The 17,514-nt window shown below is 46.7% G+C and overlaps 1 long non-coding RNA gene across 1 annotated transcript; it reads left to right on the forward strand.

The window, feature by feature from the left end:
* The first annotated feature begins 307 nt into the window (after window positions 1-307).
* LOC117802280 lies at window positions 308-13,904 on the forward strand. Its single transcript, XR_004625373.1, has 3 exons — window positions 308-354; window positions 6,508-6,570; window positions 11,950-13,904. It is a non-coding gene; the product is annotated as an uncharacterized LOC117802280 (long non-coding RNA).
* Window positions 13,905-17,514: the final 3,610 nt, after the last annotated feature.

Here is a 17,514-nt window from a genome sequence, read left to right on the forward strand (position 1 = left end):
TTAGAACAGAGTGTGATTTTGTATCCATGAGAAGCAATGGAGGAGACACTGGGGGACACTGGGGCCCTCCCACACCCTCCCACACACCTGCATCCCACTGCACACTTTCCCAGACTCCGCACCTTTTCCAGGAAGGCTCAGGGGCCCTCCAGGTGGTCAGTAAACAAACACAAAGTGCTACGTCAGGGGTTAAGTATTTCCACTTCTCCCTCAGTGGGTGCCTCAGGCCCTCCTCTCCAACCTCCCCCTTCCTTGGCTGAGAAACCTCTCTCTCCGAGCTGCCCTCTGCCCTGGGTCAGGCAAGTTCTAGCTCTGAGGCTTATCCAACTGATGTGGTTTTGGGAGATCCGTGAGGTGAGGTCGGGAGCTGACAACCAAAAAGGAATTCTGGAGAGGTCTTTGGTGCAAAATGGTGGTTTATGGAAGCACGGGAACAGGACTTCCCTGCTGCCCCGGGTTGTGGGGGGTGCCCCGGGTTGTGGGGGGTGGCTGATTGTATCCTATGGAGTGGGGGGAGGTGAGGAAAAAGGGAGGTTGAGAAAGTTCTTTCATATGTTAAAGAAGACTCACAGGATACGGAGGCCTTGCCATTGTCAAGGTAAGGTTGTTTTTCCCTCTAGCAAGGCATTAGCATGAAGATAGGAGGGAGCTTCCTGGAGGAACCTCCCATTTCCCACCTAGGAGGGGGTGGGCAGGTTGCAGGGTGTAGGCTTCTGCTTTGTCCTCTGCTTGCCTTCTGTTCCCTTATCACGATTATTCATTGACTGAAGTTCTTGAATCTCGTTTTACTTAGGCTTCCCCCATTTGTTTGGCTAACTCCAGAAAGCTCTTCAAAGTAAGATCTGGTAAACTGTGCGGAAGAGTGTATTTCTGGAGCAAATGCAAAGCATATAGTTATCACCTTTTGCTTCAAGTGGTAAGACCCAGGGCACTTTTCATTTTGACAAAACAGAATATGAGAGAAACCAGGGGAGTATTGAGGGGTGGGGATGAAGGGATTTATCCTGAACGCTGGAAACCTGAGCTGGGACTTCAGGCTTTGTTCCAACAAATCTAGATTCAGGAGGAAAGATCCTGCTGGACACTGGCGTGTGGACTCTGAGACCATTGAAACTGGGGCTTTGCTCTGAATCCCGGGCAGTTTGAGGAGGGGGGAAGCCATTGTTAGCTTTCATCTCTGCTGGCTTTGCTCCATCCACCCCTGGAGAGCCATATACCATGAACTGATTTGAAAAGAAGAGCAGTGTTAAAGAAGGCGTATTGCTGGTTATTCTCTGTTATTAATGATTCTTCACTCTCAATATGCTTTTGAAATAAACACTTCAAAAAGAAGTGGACTGAGAGGGTGAATTTCTAAGCAGGAAAAAAAAAGTTGTTTGAGGATCAGCCCAAGCACATGGTGAAGCATCCGATCGTCATTCATTCCTCTCTTAAATATTTTTTAAAGCACCTACTACGTTCCCAGTGGTGCTGCCAGGTTCTGAGGTGAGCTAGAGGACAGTGCGGCCGCTTGCAAGGCGTTGGGCACACGATGCTCTGCGTTTGACTTCCGTTAGATTAAATTAAAAACCACTTGTTGTTTGACCATTTGTATAATTACAGGCAGTCATTATCCGGGTTGTTTTCCAAAGGCCCGATCTGAGTCAGTGGGCCTTTGATGACGGTGACAAGGCAGCAGACACATGAAGCGTCAAAGCTCACCGAAGAAACTGTGACAGAGGAGGCTTAGCTCAGGAAAAAGGGACAGAGAAATAGCTCGGGGTACAAAGCCCTTTATCTCTGTTTCCGAAGTGCAGTGGTTTAACATATAAAAAGGGCACTTTGGGGAACGTTTTCCCCTGCAAGTTTCTTTCACACATTTGCTGTCAGGAAGGACAATAGAGCCAGGGACATCTACTCTCTGGAGAGGATTTTCCTCCTCTTACTCAGGTATTAGATTGAGACAGCACTTCCCTTCTCTTCAAGCCTGAAGACAGGATTACGTTGGAGTCTGGGGCTTCCATTTGCAAACGTCAATTGTTAACCAGCGGGTAACTGACACTTAACCTGATGCTTAACCAGCCAGTCCTCACAGTTGTGAGAACTGGCACCTTCTGTCTGTAGAGTTTCCCCGGTGACATGAGCACCAGGGGTCTGTAATACTAACATTGTTATCTCCGTCCCCTTGTCCCCTTGCACCCACGAAACATTTTAATGGTTGTTTTTCCTGGTCAGATCCGGCTGCCTCAAGACATCGCAATATTTATTTCTTGACTTACTTCTCTCCTGACCTCCCGGAGCTTTTCACTCCTTAAAACAAAAGGAGAAAGAGACATGAGTATATCAGCATCCCGTTAGATGCCTCTCTGGTTTAAACTGCAGACGCTCCAACCCCAAGACGAGATATGACTGCTGTTCTTCTAGACCTTGTCAACATGTCTGAATCATGTTCTCTGGTTCATAGGAATGCTAGGATTGTACCCACTTCGCTTTAAAGAACATACGAAACGAAGCAATCCAATAGACAAACCCATTAAGGAGGAGTATTGACCCCTTGGGCTTCTGATATTAAAGAAAAAAAAGTGAATTGGTAGAAAAGTCAAATCAGAGCTAGAGGGATTTCTGACGTGCATTCTGTAGAACATATGTTCTCGTAGCCACATTTGCTAATGTGATTAGACATTATAAAGTTCTAATAACATATTATTATAGTATAATTCACGATAATATATTAATATTATAAAGTGCTAATAACTTCTACAGAGTGTTATAATTTGAGGGCTGCAGAGACTCGCATCGGTGATCCAGCCTCCCTCTCCTGCATCATGGAAAATGAGGACCAGAGGAGTTAAGGGACTTTCCCAATATCACATCACTAGACCTCAGTCTATTCCTTTCTGCAAGATAATTATAATAGAGAACAAAAGAAAGAAGTATCTAAAGATGTCCCCAAATAAGCAGTCTTCTTTTAAAAGAAGGTCTTAGTTCAAATGGCCCCTCTCCAGGGGCCCCTGGGTGGCTCAATCACTTAAGAGTCTGTCTTTGGCTCAGGTCATGATCCCCGGGGCCTGGGATCCAGCCCCGCTTCAGGCTCCCTGCTCAGCGGGAAGTCTGCTTCTCCCTCTCCCTCTGCTGCTCCCCTGCAGCTGGTGCATGCTCTCTCTCTCTCTCTCTAATAATAGATAAGATCTTTTAAAAAATGGCACCTCCACCACGAGGACATCCTTCAGCACATCCTTACACAGTCTTATTTATCCAAAAAGACCTGAGCTCTTCCTGAGTTTATGATTTATTACATTCTGGTGCCTCCCGCACTAGAATGTCAGCTCTGGGTTGGCAGAAGTTCCGTCTGTTTTGTTCGCTGATATATCTGAGCTCCCAGGACAGTGCTTGGCTTCCAGGTGATGCTGAGTACTTAAAAGACTAAATGAACGAAATGAAATCTGGTTACCACCAAAGCCGAGGACCAATGACAGCAGGAACAAAAGTAAGATACTTAAAGGCTGAATGGTATCATACTGCAATTAAAAGTAATAATAAACTGGGGCACCTGGGTGGCTCTGATGGTTGAGCGGCCAACTCTTGATATTGGCTCAGGTCATAATCTCAGGGTCACAAGATCGAGCCCCACATCGGGCTCTGTGCTCAGTGCAGAGCCTGTTTATCCCTCTCCGTCCCCGACTTGTGTTCTCACTCTCTCTCAAATAAATAAATAAATAAAATCTTTAAATAATAATGATAATAATAAACTGAATGGCTGTTTTGAGAATTTTCCTACAAATTCCATCCTCCCTGCTGCCCCATGAAGGCTAAGAAGACCCTGAATGTTGCAATCTTCTCAACATACCCAAGCCTTGACTCATTAGGATCAAACTCCTAGCATTTAACTCTTAATTTATGCCAGCTAGATATTTTATAATGATAGTTCAGTATTAGAACGAAAAGTGCCAGAGGTATCAGCAAGAAGAAGGGGAAGCAAAGAACTAGAGCTAGGTAATCTGTTGGGCTCTTGACTGTCCTGAGTCGCTGGAGTGTCTTGGGATCTCAAGATGTTCCTAGTATTGATATCCTTCTCCATGTGTTCCCAAACAGCTTAAACTCATGCATGCTGCCTGTCATCTTGTAGTGACTCTAAACATTCAATTTGACTTAATTCAACACAATTTCAGTTACTGAGGGTCTACTCCGCAAATTATTACACTAGGCGTTTTAGGGAGAGATATATGAAAAAAGTCGAGTTCTGATAAATGGTGGCTGTTTGATGTATGGCCTGCTTGGCCCATTGCCTGCAGGACACCCATGGCAGAGAATTTTTTATCTTACAATTATGAGGCAGGAAGGGTAGGGGAGGAGCCCTCTCTGTTGGATTAATAGGGAGATAATCAAATCTGAGGACAAAGATGTCAAATCTGAAAGAAGTTCAATGGGAATAAAGAGACTTCTAATGACCCAGATAAGACACATTTTCAATCACGAGAAAAACAGGAAAAATAAAAATGAAACAATCAGGCAATGAATGAATTGGCTGCTCAAAGGGTACAAGAGATTTAAAGATTGTTTTCTTAACATTTATTCTTAAACACAGCCTTCAGTGCACGACCTCGATTTTATGTAAGGTCAAGAAAAGCAGGAAAGGAAGAAGAGAGAGCTTTCAGATGGCAATAAATGCCAAAGAAAGATGATGCTCTAGACAGGTGAACACAACAAAAAGCCATCCACCATCTCCGCTGAGAGCGGACTCAGCAAAAGACTGAGTATACGAGGAATTAAAACAAGGTTTTCAGCAACCAACAGGAAAGAACCTAAAAAAAGAGAAAAAGAAAATTTGTGATAAAATCCCAACAAGTTGTCTGAATAGAAACCAACACAAATATTTCCCCCTTAAAGGTATTATTGGCTTCAGTTTCTAGCATTTATTATTGGCTGAATCAGGTACCAGTGGCTTCACAGGGAGCAAAAGCCAACTTGAAAGCAAGAGACCATGTCCACAACAAAGCAGGCACAGTGTATCTTGGCGATGGTATACCAGATTCCTGCCCTGTGCTCCTTGCAGTTGGTTGTCGGAGACAACCCTAACAGGAAGACGCTGGAGCCATTTCTAACAGCATGGGACCCGTGTGTTAATCACGATGCTTTGGGCCGTAGGGGATAGGAAAACCAAATAAAGCAGCTTCAACAACAAGAGTAAAATGTATTACCACCTGTAACAGTTGAGTCGGGAGGTGATAGGTGAGGCTGGGTCTCCGGATCAGCGAGCTCCTGAGCTCGGTGCTGTCGGACTGACCTAGATTCTTTCCATCTGCGTAGTCTGCCAATCTCTCCATGCGTGCTGCACCCCCAGTCTTCACAAAATTGCTGCAGCGGCTCCGGGCATCACAGCCTCACACCGTACCAAAAGCCAGAAAAGAACAGTAAGTACCAAAAGGTGTATGGCTATCCTGGAGCCTCTGTTGGAAGAGGAAATAGAACCTGAGCAAAAGCTTCCAGTCCCTCCCATCTTGGATTGGAACGAATTCTATCAAATGCCATTCTTAGCCAATCAGTGACTAGAGGAATTGGATTATCAATTGGTTTAGATGAATTAAGATGTATCTTTAAACAGCAGGGAGGGCCCAGCCTCCCCTAAGCCAGAGATACGTACGCCTGCGTAAAATCAGGATGGTGTGCGTCAGCAAGCTCGGTGGGTGTGGAAGGAAGGCTGTTGTGTAGGCAGCAATGGTGCGTGCCATACCCCCTCTCTCTTTATTTACACACGATAGCCATCTGTCTTTGTGGTCTCTAGTTCCTTGTTCGTTTGTTTGTTTTTTAAAGATTTTATTTATTTATTTGAGAGGGAGAGAGCACAAGCAGGGGAAGGGGAGAGAGAGGGGAAGAAGCAGGCTCCCCGCTGAGCAGGGAGCCCAACACGATTCCAGGACCCTGGGATCATGGACTGAGCCAAAGGTAGATGTTTAACTGACTGAGCCACCCAGGAGCCCCAAGTTCTATGGGTTTTGACAAATGCATCGAGGTGTGTAACCACCACCACTACCAGCAAGAGCTGGGAAAGTGTATTGTGAGAGTGGGTGGTAGTTTTATGATCAAGGGCCATAGACCTACTATTGTGGTATAGACAAGCATGGCAGCCTTCACCCCGTATGAACACACTTCCAGGCAAGGTACAGACATAGGTTTAAGCAGCCAGTTATGGGGGCTTGCAGACAGGAGAGACCCCCACTCTGGAGCTATAGCTGATCTCATCCTTGGGACTATGTATGGTCCCCCAAAAAGCCATTTCTGATGACTGCCCTGTTGTTGAGCTGATGGTTTGCTTCCCTCCGCAGGACTCACCACCCTTGCTTTATTTTGTCCGTCCTTCTTGTTGCCCCTCAGTTAGCCAGCCGGAGTCGTTCAAGTCATCTGGATTCAGAACGTGCTTCCAGTCCAAAGCAGAAAGCTTTGCAAGGGGCCTTATTCCAGAGAGGACTAGCAGGCCTCAGGATGGCATGATGCTAACTTGGGTTTGTCTTTTGATCTTTATCATGGCAGGTAGATGATGCTGGAGAACTATTTTTGGAGACAGGCATGGCCTCTGAGCTGAGTTTGAACACGGTAAGTAACGTTGTAAAATAAAATGATTATAGTAAGAAGGGCAAACACAGTAGCTAACATTTACAATCCGAAAGACTGTCTGGCGTGAGCAGCTTTTCAGCCCCGGTCAACAATACTGACAGTGTTTAGAGTCCCAGGAATGAGCCCAGCGCTGGCTACGACCACAGTCATCTATCCTGGTTGCTTTCTTCCAGGGAGCTGGGCACCAGTCTTTGCTGCCTGGGGCCCGGCATTTGCCCATAGAGTGCCTTTGTGAAAAGTAGCAAAAATCTCCCCTTGCCTTACTTTATTTACATCGCTTAGAAAAATCATTGCGATAGGCAGTAAAATTGGACTGGTCCGTACACAAATCCCTCGAGCACGAACTCTGAATGGTGCCTCTTCGGTTGCAATCAGCAGACCTGTGCGTTGTGACTTGGAACCCAGTTGTTTGGAGAATAAGAGCAAGTCCCATTGCTCAGAAACGTAGCAAGTCTGGACCCATGGCTTGGAGGATCCCTGGCAGTTTATTAATTTATTCATTGGGCATTGACAGAGTGGTTATTCTATTCTAGGTGCCGTGCTAAGTGCTATGGGAGCATTAGCCCATTTAATCTTCCCAAAAAACTGTGAACAGGTATTAATCCCATCCCTATTTCACAAGACAATGACATCAAAGTTTAGAGAGCTGGTATTGCTTGCCCCTCATTCACAGGCTCAGGAGCTAACAGAGCTTAGCTAGCATCTTGATTGAGCGGACACTAAAAGCTCTGAATGTATAGATGCGTGTGTACATATAAATGTGTATTTACAGATAACAATTCTGGTGGAATTGATGTCGATGATTCTTCTAGACATTCCTATTGTATCTCTTTATTTTAATATTATTTTTGCTGGATTTCTCAGAAAGAAACGAGGGGCCTCCGCGATACGTAAGGTGTTGCAGGAGGCGATGATGTAAACACATTAAAAATGGCAAAGCTGAAAGGGAAATGTCTGTCTTTTTCGGATTGGATGGCTGAAAGCGACAAGCAGCCGGGCAGCGGTCCGGGTGAATTGCACGGTGCTTCCGTGGCGCCTGTTTCAGTGGGGGACCGGTGGCCTTTTGCTCAATTAGGAGGATTAGCCTTCCAAATTGGGAGCATGTTGGCCACGATTCAAGATTCAAGCCCGAGAGGCTGAGCTTTCTCAGCGATAATCCTTACGATCTTAGGAGAGGCGACGTGGCGGCTTCCTCCCAAGCACATGCCGGAGAGGAACCTCTGTGTCCAGAGACCAGCTTTTTCTTTCTTTTTGGTTTCTGTCGGTGTGGGAGCACAGCGTTTGGCCCAACAGCACATCGGGGGTAAGTCAGCCTTTCTTGCCACTGTGTCCGAAGAAGCTGACTGAAGTGAATGAGGAATGAAAATTTTGCCTGGCAGCTTCTTCCTTGGTTCTCTTACAGGAGGATTCTCAATGTGACTTGCTTCCTCTTCCTTATTAGATTGAGCGATTAGGATTCCCCAGGAACCTCAAGCTTTCCGACGGAAGTCCCGCCCTCCATCGCACCTGCCTGCCTCCCTGCACCGTAGAACCGCCCCCTTGCAGGGAAACCCGCGTCTCCTCTTCAAAGCAGAGGAGAGGCTCGATGCCAGGTCCTAGTGGCTGGCTCTTCAATCCCATCGGATTCAAGAAGTGGGGCCAAACAGTTTGCCGGCCACTCTGGGGCAATGGAAAGGTGGGCAGGAGAGTCTGGGACACTAGGCTCCCATGAATCATTCATGCCTTCAGTTAACACGTATTTATCGAGTACTCACTACCTGCCAGGCACCGTTCTAGGCATGGGGGATATGGCAGCAAACAAATGAGACAAAATCTCTGTACTTTCTGGTGGGGGAGACAGACGATAAAGAAATAAGTAAGCAAATGCATAGTGTGTTCCATCAGGAGAAGGGTAGCAACTGTTGCGATCTAGGCATGTGTATCAGAAATGGACCCCTGCCGGGGCTCTGTGCTGGTACAAAGTACTCTGGGTTTACAGTGGAGGAAGAAATTCTTTTTGACAGAGGAAGGGAGATTTGTGGAAGAATTCGAGCAAGTGGTGAGACTGAAGCCGGCTCTGAAGAAGTTTCGGCCAGGTGAATGAAGACAGCCATCGTGCTGGGACGCAAGGACAGAGAAGCTCCCCGAGCCTTAGGAGACATTGCAGCGAGGGCTCAAGAGCGAGGAAAGGGGATGCAAAGCACATTCAAAGGAGCGGAATAGCTTACTCCAGGCTCAACAGTGAGTCGGATAGCAGGTAGAACAGGAGGGGTCTGGCAAGGTAGAGAGAGGCCAAGTGATGGAGGGCTTTGACTGCAGTGGAAATGGGTTGAGCTCTGCGTGCAGTGGGGGATGCTGCCGAGTGTTGTCTGTGGGGAGTGGCCTGAGCAGATGGGTTTACAGAGGGCAGTGGGTCCGCCGGATGCCTCGTGCAGGTGTAGGGAGACACCCGAATGGTGCTGGCCCTGGTGGCTGACCCCTAGCGGCCTTGGGACGGGAAAGTCTTTGGTTTCCCTTAAATACCAGGTGGCATTTTCTTATGTCTCAGGTGACTCAGGATAACAAGGTACACATTTACATTCAAACGTGATCTTTCTTTCCTGCCCAAACCACTGAGATTCAAGTTCAAGGGCAGTAAACTGAGGCTGGAACAGACAGGTTCACTGCTCCCTTTTTTATAGCTGTGGTTGAGCAAACCTGGAACTGAAAAGCTTGAGATCTACTGGTAACTCATGGTGATTTCTTGCAGCAAGCCTCCGTGGTTAAGAGGTGTGACCCATGCCTTCTCTGGACAGATTGCTTATAGATGGTAAGAGAAATCTGGAAAGGAATGAATTCCACCATCTTTATGCTCCTGACATTGCAATTTACCCTCATGGTTTATGAGGAATACAGAGCCCCAAAGAGAAGAGAGGAAGCAAAGCCTTGCATTTCACAAGATTATTTCATTAATGTCCTCTTGCTACCTCAGCCAACAAAGAAATTTGATTCACCTGAGTTAAAAAAAAAATATCTTCCGCTCCCTGATTCTTTTTCTTCTTCCACATTCTCCTTCCCTCTATTTATTAGGCTCATTATCTTTTCTCCTGTCTTTGTTGGTATTTATAACATCTGGAAAGGAAGAACCGAGATGCTTGCACAGGTGATTTTAGACATTTTTGTCACACTGTATGTGGGATGCGACACTTTCCCCATCCTTCCTTCGAGTCTTGGGTGAAGCACCCACCTCTCAGGAAAGTTCACTGGAGTTGTCTCTAGTATGTCGGCCTTTTTCCCGGTGGGTGTGGGCCTGGAACAGGGGGTGCCCTCGTGGGGGGCAGTTCACAAAGTTTGTGGTGTGTGTACATTCACCCCTCAGACTCGAAGGCCTAACAGGCCCACGCTCTTGTTCTCTCCCTGGGGATTAGTGCTGGAAATTTGAAGCCAGTTGAGGAGGGCTGGCAAAGAAATGGGTATTAACATTGATACTTTGAAAGTGCAAGACTTGCCAAGACTTAAATCCTTCAGTTGTTTTGACGATCTTTTCAAAAACACAGCGCTGGAAATCCCAGAATCCTAACCCCATTTGGCTCTACCTATAGGCCTTCTCACTGCTCATGGTATTTCCGCTCCTAAAAAGAACAAAACAAAACAAAAACAAAAAACAAAAAAAAAACACATGGTAGTTACAAAAAAATAGTGTTGTGAAATTGCTTCCTGGGAAGGAATTGGGCTGCTTGAAAGGGGAAGTGCGAGAACCAGATAGAAGGAGGTCTACTGCCCTAAACAACCTCGCCTTCCAACGCCAGGGGGTGGACAGAATCGGGGCTGTTAGTGACACTCCTTAAAAAAACAAAGCAAACAAAAGCAAACACCACCGTTTCGTGCCATCCTGCCCCTCCAGATGTTCTGTGTGAAACCCTCTGAGGCCATGTGTCATTTCGAGACAGCGTCAGGCGGGGTCTAAGCCCTCCAATGGCCTGAGGGTGGGAATTGGTGCTGGTGCCAATTTCGATGTGGGTGTGGGGCGGGAGGGTGCTTCCCACGCCACACCAAGAATTCAACTCAATTCTCACACATCCACCTGGAGACAGCATTAGATCCCACAGGTTGAGGGTTCAGTCCTACAAGACGACTCTCAGCCACCCCCACTTTAGACGCCACTCACCAGGCCAGGCTGTCCCCTGCGCTTCTGATGACCAGCTACCAACTTGAGGTTCCAACGGCCCCCTCCAGTAGAGGCCCGCTGCGAGCCCAGATTGTCGCCTGTGCTTCTGGCTGACTGGCTATAAACCAGAGGTTCCCATAACTCCCTCTTCAGGTTCAATTAATTTGCTACAGCCGCTCACAGAACTCAGAGAAGCATTTTCCTTACTAGGTTAGTGGTTTATTATAAAAGGCCATCACTCTGGAGCAGCCAGACGGAAGAGAGGCTTAGGGCAAGGTGTGGGGGAAGGGCACGGAAGCTCTGTGCCCTCCTATGTGCACCACACTCCCCACATCTCCCCATATCCACCAGCCCGGAAGCTCTGGAAGCCCTGTCCTTCTGGGTGTTTATGGGAGACTTCATTCTATAGACATGAAGGCTTAACTCATTGGCTATCAGTCACTGATTCACCTTCCAGTCCTTCTCTTTATCCTGGAGGTCAGGATGTGGGACTGAAAGTTCCCACCCTCTCCTCACAAACTTGAGTCCCCTGGCAACCAGTCCCCCTATTCGTAGGTGCTTTCCAAAGATCACCTCATCCACAGAACAAAAGACACCTTGATCAGGCTCATCTCTCAGGAAAGTCCAAGGGTTTTAGGAGCTCTGTGCCAGAAACAGGACAAAGCCCAAATATGTATTTCTTATTATAAATCACAACATTGCAGTTAGACTCCTGGCTCTCCCTTTTTCTAGCTCTGTGAATAAGATCTATAAATAAGGTCCCAAAGAGCACCTGCTTCCCAGGCACGTGGTAGAGAAGAAATAAGCCAATTCCTGGAAAACTGGAAGAACTCCCTAGCATCCCATGTTGGGCCTTTCCTCCACTCATGCCGAGGGACCCCCACCAAAGATTCTCAAATTCTGTGTGTAAATTTAGGTTGAATATCAGAAAGCAGAGAGGAGGTGTGGCTGTTTCTTCTCAAAGGGAAAACGGGCTTTCAAACATCAGGGTGATAGGGGCAGGGAAACACTTCCTAGAATCGATTACAGGCATACCTCATTTTTTGGTGCTTTGCTTTATTGCTCTTCATGGATCCTGTGTTTTTTGTAAATCGAAGGTTTGTGGCAACCCTGTGCCAGGCGATTCTATTGGCATCACTTTTCCAACAGCATCTGCTCACTTTGTGTCTCTGACACATTTTGGCAATTCTCACACTATTTCAACTTTTCTCATTATTGTTACATTTGAACAGCTGCCATTTCATGGTAAAACGTGAACAGATGAGGACGTGCTCCCAATGGATGAACGAAGAAAGTGGTTTCCTGAGATGGAAGCTTCTCCTGGTGAAGATGCCATGAAGACTGTTGGAATGACAACGAAGGATTTAGAATATGACATAAACTTAGTCCATCGAGCAGCGGCAGGGTTTGAGAGGATTGACTCCAATTCTGAAAGAAGTTCGACTATGGGTAAAATGCTATCAAACAGCATCACAAGCTACAGGGAAATTACTAGTGAAAAAAGAGTTAATCAATGAGGTAAACTTCATGGCTGGATTATTTTAAGAGCTTGCCACAGGCACCCCCACCTCCAGCCACCACCGCCCTAATCAGTCAGCAGCAACATGGACGGACGCAAGTCCCTCGCCAGCAGAAAGATTGCAACTCGCTCAGAGCTCAGAGGATGGTTAGCATTTTTTAGTGGTATTTTAAAATTAGGGTGTGTCCATTGGTTTCTTAGACATATCCTATTGCACGCTCAACAGACCACAGTAGAGTGTCCCTATAACTTTTCTATGCGCTGGGAAACCAAAAAATTCCTCTGATTCTCTTGACTGCGCTACTTGCTTCATCGTGGGGTGGTCTGGAACAAAACCCAGGGGACAGGAGCTCATGGCTCCCCCAGCCTAGAGAAGAGAGGTGTGCCTTATACTTTCTCCTACAAAGAGGGGAAAGTAGAAGAGGGTGCACTGAGAAAGATTTAATAATTCTGCTTAGAGTCGCCTTCTCCAGGGTAACCGGTTCATTTGTGGAGGTTATGCTAGCTTTGGTAGAACTTACATACAACCCCGGAGAGCGATGGTCAAACATTGTCCGGAGTGGGCTTGAACCCATAACCTGAGTACCATTCCGGGAGGTGCTGTCTGCCTCTAAGGGCTGTAGATGTCCTCCACCCATGACCATCGCTCCACATGTGTAGGAATGGGCCTTGGAGAAGCTTGCAAATGGTAGCTTTGTCTCACTCTCTCCTCTACCCGATCACGCTCCCATGTACTCTCCCGGCCATAGGCAGCAGGAGAACACTGGTTTTGAACACAAAGGACATCTGTTACATGTAATCATTGTATAAAGCTGGCCTACTCCCATTATGAATAATCATAAAATTGGGGGTGAAAGGTACCTCCCCATTTAAAGCTACGAAAAGGCCGTGATTCATTTTCGGTCTCTTTATTACGAGGCCTCGTCTCAGATCATCCGCAGCAAAGTTTTACCCTGGAGCCAGTTTCCTCAGTCATGTTAAATTCATGGGGGGAAAATCCTCCTAGGATTTAGAACTGAAAAATAGACAGCTTTAATAACAGAAACGCTGATGTGAAGAGCAGGGAAAGACAGCGTGTTCTAACCTTCTAGGGAAAAAATGGGGAAGATGTTGATAAAAAGCTCTGCTATATTTTTATCTTACCGTTTTCTTCATCTGAAGGAATATTGAGATGAGGTTTTAAATTCTGAACGATTATCTGACAGCTTCCATCTCCAGGGCAAATTATTAGCAAGAGTTATATTTTGCTATTACCTCTACTCAAAACTCAGAGGACACATGCTTCTCAGCCCAGATGAGAAATAAAATCTACAGACGAGAGTGCTGTGAACAGGGTGCCAGGTCCCAGTGACTTCTAAGTCCCCTTTTGTGAGCTTTGTGGACATTGACCTTCTTATTAAGTAGGGCTGGGGGGGGATTGGCTGGGCCCCTAGCACCCTCCTGGATATGTTCTGCACCCCCCCCCGCCAGTGCCATCTTTCACCATTCTGCCCCAACCCATCCCACCCCATGCCCTGTATTCCAGTGACACCAAACTGCCCAGCGGTCCCAAATAGGCCAGCTTTTTGGTTTATTTATTTCTTTTCTTTTAAAAAAGAGAGTGTATGTGTGGATGCATGGGGGGAATAGCAGTGAGAGAGGGAGAGAGAGAATCTTAAGCAGACTCCATGCTCAGCGCTGAGCATGGAGCCTGACTTGGGGCTCAAATTCACCACCCTGAGATCGTGACCTGACCCAAAACTAAGAATCAGACGCTTGGGGCGCCTGGGTAGCGCAGTCGTTAAGCGTCTGCCTTCGGCTCAGGGTGTGATCCCGGCGTTCTGGGATCAAGTCCCACATCAGGCTCCTCCGCTACAAGCCTGCTTCTTCCTCTCCTACTCCCCCTGCTGTGTTCCCTCTCTCGCTGGCTGTATCTCTGTCGCATAAATAAATAAAATCTTTAAAAAAAGAAAAAGAATCAGACGCTTAACCTGCTGAGTCACCCATGCACCCCGGAGCCACCTTTTCTGAACAACTGCCTCCCACACACCATTCCCATCTGGGTAACCTTCTTCTCATCTTTTAAAGGCTCATCTCCAATGTGACTTTCTTCTAGAAATCTTTCCAACCCCCAGCAGACTTGAGGGTATCTCATTCTGCTCTTCCATAATATCCAGTCCCTTTTTCACTGTGGAGTTTGCTACACTGGAATTACTCGTTTATAGTGTCCCCTCCCCCCGGGGTAACCCAGAGGGCAAGGACTTTATCTCAGATACTTGTACCCTCTAGCCCGGGGTTTCTCAACAGGAACAATATTGACATTTGGGACCAGAAAATTTCTTGTAGGAATCATCCCTGCCCCCTCCCCCGTCAATGCCAATGGCACCCCATCCCCAGTGTGGCAATGAAAGCCATCTCCAGACATCACCCGTTGCCTCCTGGGGGCGAAAAGTGCCCGTGGTTGAGAACCACTGCTCTGGGCCTAACAGGGAGCCTGATATACACTAGGTGCTTAAGAAATATTTGCTGAGTTGATAAGTCAACGTCCAAGTTAATGAATACAAAGGTGAGTGTTAGCAGATGAAGAGCGACCCTTCTACAGCTTCCACACACTTGCCGAGTCAAACTCAGAGCCTTATTCGGGCAGTCAAGGCTCTTCGTGAACTGGCTTTTCTTCTCCCTTATTATCCCCTTGTCCCCTTTGCTTCTCACCTGTGGTCTCTTCCCCATTCTCACACTTGCTTTTCCTTCCCACCACTCTCAATTCTCGACGTACTTCAACACGAAAGACTAACCTACTTCAAAAAGCCTCCCCCAATTCATCCCGTCTATGGTGATCTAAAGATGAATAGGATGGATGAGGGAAAATTATAAGAATACATATACACGTAATTTATATGTAATGTATATGTAATGTACATGCAATACATATGTCTATACACACGTATACATATACACATGCATGTGTTATTTGGGGCCTCAGAACTATTCATCTTTTTGTTTCATAAACACGCATAGGAATTCCCTTCTCAACCAGAAGGATCGCTCCTGGAGAGAGGGCCTACTTGCACCTTGAGGTTTTTTTCTTCTGAGCAGCAGTACAAGCTTTATGAACAGCAGATGTTCAGCTTTTGTTTGGGATGAATTTTTTTTTTTGAAGCAACTGGCAGATGTGTTAAATCTGTCATCCGGGCGCTCCTAACTTTGTTTTGTTTTTAAAAGGCATAGGGCGAACTTGTTAATATCTTGCCGTTTTTAAACAAACCCATCTCAAGAAGATTCTGCAAACATGAATAAAAGTAATTTGCAACATTTTAGGATTTCTGTGAAAAGGCGCAAAATACAATAAGCTCTGAGAAGGACAACAACGGCTGCCTTTTGTCTTAGATTTTGATTGTGCTCAGACTCCATCTAGGCTTTATCCCATTGCTTGGTAGAACTGTATTAAAAGCTTTGGCTATGGGATGCCTGGATGGCTCAGTCGGTTAAGGGTCTGCCTTTGGCCCAGGTCATGATCTCAGGGTCCTGGGATCAAGCCTCGCATTGGGCTCTCTGCTCAGTGGGGAATCTGCTTCTCCCTCTGCCTCCATCCCTTCCCCTCCCCCTCCCCCCAAATCTGCTGTGTTGACTTTCTAGTAAATAAATGAAGTCTTCTAAAAAGATAAACTTTGGCCTTCCTGCTGCTTCTGAGCTCTCTCAACACCCAAGCATACTCCTACTCTCGTCCTTCAGGCACACTTGTCAGGACGGGTACATGCATTTTCCCCCATGTCTGTGCTTGCAAATTGGCTCCAACTTTTGCCCTACAGGGCATTTCTCAAGTTTTTCTTGGAAGAGATTATGCTTTACCCAAGAGCAGTCACCCATGGGGCTTCTCGTCCGCAATGTTCAATGGCAGAGGTAAGGGGACAACCCCAGAATCTATCAGCATTGTGTTCCAGTCCCCATCTAGGACCGGGTAAATATAGACATATGGGAATGGGGTTGGATCAGGAAAACCGTTTCTGATTTTTGTAACCATTAATAAGGTGAAAGACTGCTTTTGCAGAAGTCTTATAACTTGTGTCTTTTGACAGAAGAGCCTCCTGAGGCTTCAGTCCTCCCTGCTGTATCTTTGAAGCACCCTATCCAGGGCTGTCTCCTCTAGGCCTACCCACGCCCCCTCTCCGCCCCACTAAAAATACTAAACCACAATGCTTCTCAGGCCCAGCCTCCTCCTAGAGCACCACCCTGATTTACTCCACTCACCATCAAAAGCACGCCTGCGTCCATAGCTCACTGCCTTCTGGCAACCTTGTGCATCTCATCACTTCTCAAAGCGCACCCACTCTTTCCCAGAACCCTGGACCTATTTATTGCCACATTTTATGACCCCTTCTTGTGACTCCAACTCCTTGACCCCACTGCGTGTGGCTCCTCTAGGGCTGATGTTCTATGACTCTGAGTATTATCTAACGTTTCTATATAAAGCAGGGACAGATCATTCATGTTTTGATCGTTGTTAAATCTCCGGCATGGGTTAATAACCTACGTTCTCAATAAATGTGTTGAGTGAACAAAGGATTGCTAGAACTGGATGGAAGATTGAATTAAGTATAAGAATCATAGAAAACACATCCTCATCTCTCAATTTTTAAAAGATTATTTTCTGGGTCGCCTGGGTGGCTCAGTCGGTGAAGTGTCTGCCTTCAGCTCAAGTCATGATCCCAGGGTCCTGGGATGGAGTCCCACGTCGGGCTCCTTGTTCAGCGGGGAGTCTGCTTCTCCTTCTGCCTGCCACTCCTCCAGCTTGTGCGCTCTCTCTCAAATAAATAAATGAAATTCTTTAAAAAAATTAAAAAAAAAAATTAGGGGTGCCTGGGTGGCACAGCGGTTAAGCGTCTGCCTTCGGCTCAGGGCGTGATCCCGGTGTTATGGGATCGAGCTCCACATCAGGCTCCTCTGCTATGAGACTGCTTCTTCCTCTCCCACTCCCCCTGCTTGTGTTCCCTCTCTCGCTGGCTGTCTCTATCTCTGTCAAATAAATAAATAAAATCTTTAAAAAAAAAAATAAAATAAAAAAATAAAAAATTAAAGATTCTTTTCTGGAAACATTTGTGCTGCCACTGGGCTGAACTTCTGTTGCTACTGAAACCACGTCCTTCAACTGCTACAGATAATTATCAGCTACAAACATGACGTGCAGGGTTCTCGACTACACCAGGCACTTCCTGGGCAGCACCAAGGGGCGCATGCGGGCCTGCTTAGTGCAGATCCTAGCAGCAGCAGCAGCTCGGGGTCCCACAGGATGTGGTCCTAG

Source organism: Ailuropoda melanoleuca, chromosome 5, assembly GCF_002007445.2.
Source record: "Ailuropoda melanoleuca isolate Jingjing chromosome 5, ASM200744v2, whole genome shotgun sequence".
NCBI lineage: Eukaryota > Metazoa > Chordata > Mammalia > Carnivora > Ursidae > Ailuropoda > Ailuropoda melanoleuca.